Genomic DNA, 8,906 nt, shown 5'->3' with positions numbered 1-8,906 from the left:
TAATCTTTGTGTGAAGGCCTTGAGTATCTGAGCGAGTTTCCATAGCATAGATAATAAAATGAGCTTATAAGGTAAATATATATATATATATATTGCCTTGTTAGGCAGGATCTAACATGTCACAAGAACTTGTAATTCTTAAGATAAGCAGAAACATCCTTGGTAACCTGGTACAAGAAGAGACTGCAATGTCTCACTCCCTTTTGGAGTTCCTGCAGTTGTTTTAAGAGCTTGTGCAGGAGAGAAACACAGAGAGACCTTTATATTATAACATGATCCCATAATGAAAAGAGTAGCATGTAAGAATGAATAATAAAAGAGCTTATATGAGAGTTACATATATTTTCAATCCCCCTTTTGAACTCTTTTAAGAGTTCAACAAAGATGTAGGAAATCAAAAAAACAACAACCCCAAATTCCATCAAAAAGAATATAATAAGCAGAGTTTTAAAACACCAATACAAACAATCAATCAGATTACATTTTCTCACATTTCTAGCAGTAAACTAATACAAAAAAACATGATCATATTTATGACTGAACATGTTACAACATGAACGGATCGCATGCTCACCGTATGAGGGCGAAAAACCCTAATTATGTACGTCAAATAGGGAAAATTCCCCCATGTCCCCTCATTTTGAGGCGAACGCCTTTTGGCACAGAGTGGGCATGCCTAGGACATCAATGATCAAAAGAAATAAAAACAATAAAACAAAAAACTCATAGAAATAAACAGTTTAAGGGATTGTTACAGAAATCACTCAATATTCTCACACTCTAACAACATCTTCTTCATCATGAGAGTCATCACTTTCATCTGAGGGTTCCCCTCCCAAATAGATGTTAGGATTGGCTAGTAACAAGGGCATCTGGATAATTGGGTCAGCAGGTGGAGGGTGTAAAATATTACCCTTGTAAAATAAATGAGGGTGTTAAATACAACCCTTGTAGAATGTTCATAGGGTGGTTACTCCTTCCCCCTGTTGAGGACCCTTCACTGGCTCCAGGCAGCTGCAGGGGGTGATGATGTCATGATTCTCGTCCTGCAGGATGTGGTGGCAGCTTGGCATGCTACTGCAGTCAGCTACTTCTCTTCCTGGCTTTTGGATCCTTTTTCTGGTTAGGCAGATGTCAGCTGCTTCTCTTCCAGGTTAGGCTCCTCCCGTCCAGCCGGACAGCGTGTGACGTCCTCTCCGTGATCCTGTATGGCCCGGTCCACCTTGGTTCCGTCCACTTTCTTTTGGTGACCTTCAGCAGGACCCAGACGCCTGGCACCGAAGGCGAAGTATCTTCGTGTGCGTGGTTTTGGTCCAATGAAGGCTTTCTCGACTTGTTCAGTCCAATTGAGCTTTGGCAGATAGTTGGTAGGAAGATTCGCACTCCGGCCGGACCAGAAGTTCCCCGAACCGATCGCCTAGGGATTAAAGGTTATGCACAAAAATGTCCTAGCTCTTACTGACCCTAGCCTCTGATACCTTCAACATCAGACACATACAGTTACGAACAGCAAGCGCAATTAAAGGTACAGTGACATCACGACATGGACACACACAGACACACAAACACATACACATGCACATACACACACAGAGAGAGGGAGAGAGTAAGAATGTGTGTGGGAGAAAGAAATGAGTGGGATCCACTTCGCCACCAGCATCTCCACCTGTGTCACAGAGAAAAATTACAAAGAAATTAAAACACAAAGCAAACAACAATAATTCAATGAGTATAAATGATCAAACTAAAATATACAACCATGCATGGGTTTTATAACAGTTCCGGCAACACTGGAGAGGAAGCCTTGTATAATGAATTCTTAAGATGTCCTTCATCAATTAGAGGTTATAGCCAAATTGTTTCAGGATCCTGAAGTTGAATTGGTCAATTTACTCAGAATAGCCCAATGGCTTTGTTGATGTTTCTCAAGGCTCAGCCACGCCCATATAGATAAATAAACAAACAAACAAGACAAACACAGTCAAACACACGGTCCATACACGTCTCTGTGCCCTCACACACCAAGCAAATGTCAGACTGAAGCGAAAGTGTGAAAACACTTAACCTAACGCTAAATCAGTGGAAAGAAAAAAATAAGACCTAAAGCGTGTAATCAAATCAATCCAACAAAACTTCCCATAACTGCCGTTCTAAACTCATGTTGCGGTGTGATCTCTCCAATTAGAAATTAGGACAACCACTTTTACTATCAATTCAACCAAATAGTTTCAGGTTGTCCCTTACCTAAACTACCTGTCTTTCTTACCTTCTTTCTTTCTTTCTTTCTTTCTTTTTTAAGAACGCTACTCGCACAAGAAATCCTAAGAATTAATTCACTACTTAAGGTTAATTCATAAATAACGAAACTGCAGTTACAGGTTTGTTTGTGCATAGTATTGGTAATCAGCAGTTTTTTTCCTTATCTCCTCATCTAGAAGTGTTTCTGTGCTACTCCTCCATCTATAACACAAGTTAGTATCATCCTTAAAGCATCTGAAATTAAGCTGCATTGCTAAATCAATAACGTGATTTGTGCTAAGAAATACTCCCCTATCCTCTTCCTTTTTCCAGTGGCGCTGAATGACAGATTTTAGATCAATTTAACGTTTTATCACTATTACGTTTCATTTAATTAATTTTGCTTTTTCTCTCTTATTTTTGTCTATTTATTTATTTATGTTATTTACTTATTTATCATGCCATCCTGTGATGATAATCTTAAAGACTTTTTAGCCAATTGTCGTCAAAAAGGCCAATTAAAAATATTATGTTAAAGATTTCACAAGATAAAAATGTGAACATAATTTTTATCGAATGAGGGGTACAATTATTCAATATTTTTGTGACATTATTTTCTACGTTAGAACTTACAGCTGATAGAAAAATATAGGATCAGCTAGGTTTGGCTAGATCTGTTGGGAAACTCAACGGAGCTGAAACAACACTGTTGTCTCGGATGAGAGGTTCCATGAATAATTTAGTCAGCTGAATGCCAAATTATTCATTTAATGTTTATTTTTATGCAACGAATGGAATGGGATGGAACGTTACTATAAACTATCTGGAAATTTGCGCATGTTTGCTCGAAGGAGAAAACTGTTGAAGCCTAAAGCGTTCTCCTAGACTTATAAATAGACACCGTTTCCTTAACCAATGAAAATAAGTGATGACGCTGATGTATTCCGTTTTGAAAAGAAAATAAGGCTTTACTGCATGTCCGCTGCAGCTGAGAATCCTAGGACAATAAAGATTATATTGACGTCCAATGGTGAGTTGGGCTGAAATCCAGGTTACTAATCCTATTATTTATTTATTTATTGATATTATTATTATCTTTTTTTAGGCTAACTTTCTCAGTTAACTATGTTCTACAGTAGTTTAGTAAATTTTCCACAGTTCTGACATTTCATCAATTCAACTGGTTGTTGCCAAAAAGCCTTGTTCATTACCTGACTGCAGCAAGCACTCTTTTACTGGGTGTAACCATAGGAAACAGTCTCTTTTGAGCCTCTCTTTGTAAGTCCAGGATGACCACCGTCATTGATTAAAGTTCACATGTTAGCACACATGCTCCCCCTTTTGTACTTTGTTTCATCAGCAGCAGGGCAAATAAGTTTCTGCCTCTTTGTCCATCTTGTAGTGCTCCCCGTCTTGATGTTATAAGTCACAGTTTTTGGTGAGGGCTTCCAGGTTCTCTTTGTATAGAAGTCAGACCCAAACATTCTTTGCAGCTGGTTGTGACAGGCCCACCCAGTAAAGTTCATGCCCGCCACAATGCACAGCAAACGTTTTCCTTAAATATGTTGATTGAGTTGAAATGACAGAACTTTCTCTTTTACAAATCAAAATCAACGATGGTTTCTAATATTTAGTCGACTTTATTGACTCAAAAATAAATCTGAACTACTTCCTATGCACAATTTGTTCTGAATCATCAAATCAGTTCTACACAGGTTTTAAACATTAAGCACAATCTATCCCAAATGCAAGATCCCTCCTTTCATTTTTTATTTATCTATTTTATTTTGGGAAAATAACTACCAGTTTTTAACTCAAAACAGCCTAGTACAGTTTCTAGCCAGGTTACAGGAAATAATACTTAGTTTATCTGTTTTTTCATTATTCAGCGTCCCAAAATCCAGCCATTAACGTTAATGGTTCTTAAAGTTGAGGCAAGACAATTATTGGATTTTGTTTTATAGCAAGATTTAACAAATATTTTATTTCCTTACTGATTATTTGTTAATTTTATGGTTTTCATAAAGATGATCCTGAGAGGTTCAGAGCTGCTTTTCGCAGCACCCTGTGCTATTTTTAGACTGCGGAACTCCTGTGTGTAAAAGTGGGTGGAGTCAGGTCCCCAGGCTGAAACTCCAGTCATTCTCACTAGATCTGTCCGAGAGGAAGGATCTCCTGAATACCCTAACCAGAAGCCTTAAGGTACGTCCAAAACACCGAAAAATATCCTTTCTAAAGTCACAAATTGCTTAAAACTGCATGTTACACGGAAAAACTGTGAGAGCGAGGGAGTCCAGCTGACTCCACGGCCCATAATCAGACAAAATACTTCCTTTATAACCACAACCATACAACTTTTGTATTTTAAAGGATTTTCTTGTCCTCACACTAACGATAAATTCTTTTTCTATTGTTTCCACAGTCTCTCGAACTAAATAACCGTCTAGTAAAAACATGGACCGCACCCTGTTTCTCAAGCAGCTGCTCCCTCTATTAAAAACTGCGTCATTCAGAAGATCCAGCGAAAGCAGCATTTACTTCTCATGCAAGAAGACACACATTCACTCATTCACAAGGCACAGAGACATTCTTTTTTGTCACAGTCTCTTTTTATTATTATTATTATTTTTTAAAAGTAAGTCAGTTCGTCACTTATTTATTCTCTCTCTATATATATATAATATTTTAAGCACAGAATTTATTTAACACTGCACTGGTTATTTTCAGAATTTAATGCTTACTATGCTTTTAAGCAGGCCTTATGTAACATTAGAGCAAATCCAATTGCAATTTTTTTGAGAGCGCTCTGAGGAATAGTTTATATATTTATTTTCTGCAGATCTGTTTTGATTTTACTGTTTAGCAGCTATATGACTATATTTCTAAAATAAAGCTGTCATTTACATCCTTACTTGCGTTTCTTGGTGGTTTTTTCCCTTTTTTCATCTCCAGGTCACTTAACCCCCAGATCGGGGTCACTCACATGCTGCCCCACACACAAATGATTATCACGCTTCTACACTACATATGTATATATGTATACACATATACATACATACACACATACATATGCATATGTTACTTTAAAAACCTTTTATTTATTAACTTACGGTGTTCTGTTCAAAGACTGATCAGAACAGGGTTGCAGAATTTGAATTTTGCGTAGCTCCAAACATTAATTTTAGCACTGCAGTGTAATTTACATATACGAGTTGCAACTTTTTAAAGCTCCTATTTATCTTATTTATTTATTTTCTGGTACCGCATCAGGCCTTCACACACACACCCAGCGCTGTACACTCACACGCACACACATGGAGCTCCCAAAACTCTGCTCTGCATTCTGCACTCTCCTAGTGCTGCACTTTCAATCCAGAGCCGTAAGCAGCCTCTTGCTGCGCCTCACACACACAGGCTGAACTCAGCTTACACACACAGGAAGCTTGTCTACAGCTGTGCCTTTTTTCTCTCGATTCTGCAGCCTTCACTTCCCAAATCTTTCTCCAGTTACCTCTACTGTTAACATCTACCCCTTTTTTCTTCATCGCCTCTTCCGCTGACTTTCTCAATAAAACCTTATTTCTCGTGGCTTCAACTGGGCTGCTTGTCATATTTAAACATTGCTCATTTTATGCAAAAACAGCCAAAAGCACGCAGAAATAGCCAAAAGCACTGCTCTCTTCACACAGAAGCAGTCAAAACATTTATCATCTTATGCAAAAACAGTTACCTCAGAACATTTTTCTCATCTCATGCAAAAGGTCCTTGACCTTAAAAATCCAGGGAGCTCTCTTTAGCCTCCCCTTCCCTTAACACAAAACCAGGTCCTTGACCTTAAAATCCAGGGAGCTCTCTTTAGCCTCCCCTTCCCTTAACATAAAACCAGGTCCTTGACCTTAAAATCCAGGGAGCTCTCTTTAGCCTCCCCTTCCCTTAACATAAAACCAGGTCCTTGACCTGTGGACTTTTAGGGTTCCCACACCTATGGATCCAGCCAAGCATTATATAACCTCGTTATATATTCTATCCGCTCGTCAGCAAATAGTGTGGTCAGCCACGACCTGGAAATGGAACTTTAGGGCTATTCTAATAGCCCTGGGTCACCATCCCTTCTTCTGTACTATTTCCTTTTCTCATTTACTCATTAAACCATTAGAAAAATCCTCATTTCATTTCACCATTAAACCATTACAAAAAAATCTCTTATTCTTTCTGCACTTGTCTCCACTTTCTTCTCCAACTATTATTTTAGGACCACAGCTACTGTGATTCTGGACACAAATGCTTTGGATAAATCCAATGAGCAGATTTTAGATAATAGGCTCTGCTTACCTTATTTCCACCGCGGTGTTTTTGTGCCAAGATCTGTTCGCTGGGTCAGTGGGTCGAATCGTCCTCCAAAAAACTCCTTTTTCTTCAAAAAGAAAAAATCCTGTTCGTGACGCCAAATTTGTTGGTCTCTCTTCCGTTAGACCAAGCACGGGTACGGAGTAGATGGAGTTAAACACCTTTAAAGTTGACAGAACGAGGAGACAAATGATCAGAAGTCCATTCACTGTTTCGCCGCTCATGAGGGGGAGAGCCTCTGCAGCAAGTCCCGCGACCTGCTCTTGCCAGATGCTTCGGACAGACTCTCGCCGTTCTACTGAAAACGGCTGATTTTTATTGAAGATTACAGGAATGTTACATACGCAGTTTGCCATGTACATACGTCAATGATCATGACAGGTGAAAACAACAGCCTTGTTAGCGGACAGTTTAATACATCAATAGAACATACATCCTTGAGATTACCAGGAACATCCTGATATATTCATGACAGGAGAAGATACATTCACTGGTACCGAGAGGCACTGAGTGGAGATGGAATGTGCACACTCCTTTCTCTTGTGCAGGAGAAGATACACAGCTATTAATCTTTGTGTGAAGGCCTTGAGTATCTGAGCGAGTTTCCATAGCATAGATAATAAAATGAGCTTATAAGGTAAATATATATATATATATTGCCTTGTTAGGCAGGATCTAACATGTCACAAGAACTTGTAATTCTTAAGATAAGCAGAAACATCCTTGGTAACCTGGTACAAGAAGAGACTGCAATGTCTCACTCCCTTTTGGCGTTCCTGCAGTTGTTTTAAGAGCTTGTGCAGGAGAGAAACACAGAGAGACCTTTATATTATAACATGATCCCATAATGAAAAGAGTAGCATGTAAGAATGAATAATAAAAGAGCTTATATGAGAGTTACATATATTTTCACAGGCAATAGCTGGAAATTATAGCTTAAATTTAATTTTAAAAATAGCTTACATTTGGTCAAAGTGGCCTTAAAAAAGGTCTTAAAAAGTCTTAAATTTGGCTCCCTTAAATCTGCAGATACCCTGTAATGAAGACGAGTATTAGAATTTGTCTTAAACCCGAAATTGCATTTTTTTTTAATTATTATTACACTCTTCAAAGGGTAGAACCAGAAAAATGCCTTTTTCAGCAGGTTGGCATGGCAGCTTGTTAGCAGTCAGAGAGGAGAGTCTGACACATGAGACATATGAAGATTTGTTTAATTTCTACAGCAGCATTGTTGTATCAGCTCAGCTGTAATAGAAGTTGGTGTTTTGGAATAAATGATTAATAAAGTCTCATTTTGCATTTGCTTTCAGGGCAACTAGCAGTGAGCATGTAGCTAATGTTGGCTGACTAGGAGGTGCTGCTGGTGAACATAAATGTAGTATAGCAATGTTATATTTACTAAATAGAAACAACAAACATGATCAAATGTACTTGTGAAAAGTAATCCCTGAGCTATGCAACTTCAGAGTATTAAGGTTGGTCCCTGTTCATCTCAGTAAAGTGTAGCTGACATGCTGGAGCTTGAGTCTGCTTCCATTGCATGTTGCCTACATGTCTTCAATGTTGAACACAGTTCATTTGTTTGATATAGTGAAACTGCTCCTGTACAAACTAATGAAGGCTGAGGACACATTTTTGCAGTTAGATGAAGGTGTTAAAAAGACAAACGCACAGCAAGAAGTCAAGTAGCATTTCTGCTTGTTAAACAGTCAATTACTTACAAACTTTAGGGGGTGCTAAAAGCAAGCAGGAACTGCATTGTTTCCCTTTTAAGGTACAAAACTGGTTATTTTGTATGTTTACAACTTTACTTAAAGAGCAAGTCAACCCCTACCAGAGTCTAACTCCACTCTCACTTAATGTTTGAAAAATGCAACAAATGCTGTTGCCTGGCAGACCGGGAAGGTGGAGCTGCTAACAAATACACACACAGGCTCACAACATCATTGTGACATCATAATGTACCAGTTTACATCATAGCATACCTCTTAGCCAATAGCGGTGGCAGATTTAAATTAAAATACAGTGCAGAGTTTTTACCTGACAACGGCACAACACTGCCAGTTTTAGGCAGAATATTTAAATTTGAACTAAGATGCACTGAAGTGCCAAGTTATTGACTACACGTGTCTGCCTCACGATTAGACACTCGTTTATTTAGTTTATCAGCAAAAAATAGTTTAGTTGGGGGTGACTTGCTCTTTAATGTTTAACAAGCGACAGGCAACTTGTGTGACAGTCAGTTGTGTAGTGCTTGGAGCTAATGTGGGGTTGCCTTCTAAATAATTAACTTACTTTATTTCTTTCAAACAGCATTCACC

General features: G+C 38.5%; 1 long non-coding RNA gene across 1 annotated transcript; it reads left to right on the top strand.

Moving 5' to 3' along the window:
- The first annotated feature begins 2,957 nt into the window (after positions 1 to 2,957).
- Positions 2,958 to 5,149, top strand: LOC139070086 (uncharacterized). The gene is made up of 2 exons (XR_011520736.1): positions 2,958 to 4,440; positions 4,661 to 5,149. It is a non-coding gene; the product is annotated as an uncharacterized lncRNA (long non-coding RNA).
- The last annotated feature ends 3,757 nt before the right edge of the window (positions 5,150 to 8,906 follow it).

This window comes from Nothobranchius furzeri, chromosome 5 (assembly GCF_043380555.1).
Source record: "Nothobranchius furzeri strain GRZ-AD chromosome 5, NfurGRZ-RIMD1, whole genome shotgun sequence".
NCBI lineage: Eukaryota > Metazoa > Chordata > Actinopteri > Cyprinodontiformes > Nothobranchiidae > Nothobranchius > Nothobranchius furzeri.
Note: the sequence above shows the minus strand (reverse complement) of the source record. Positions and strands in the feature narration are given on the sequence as shown.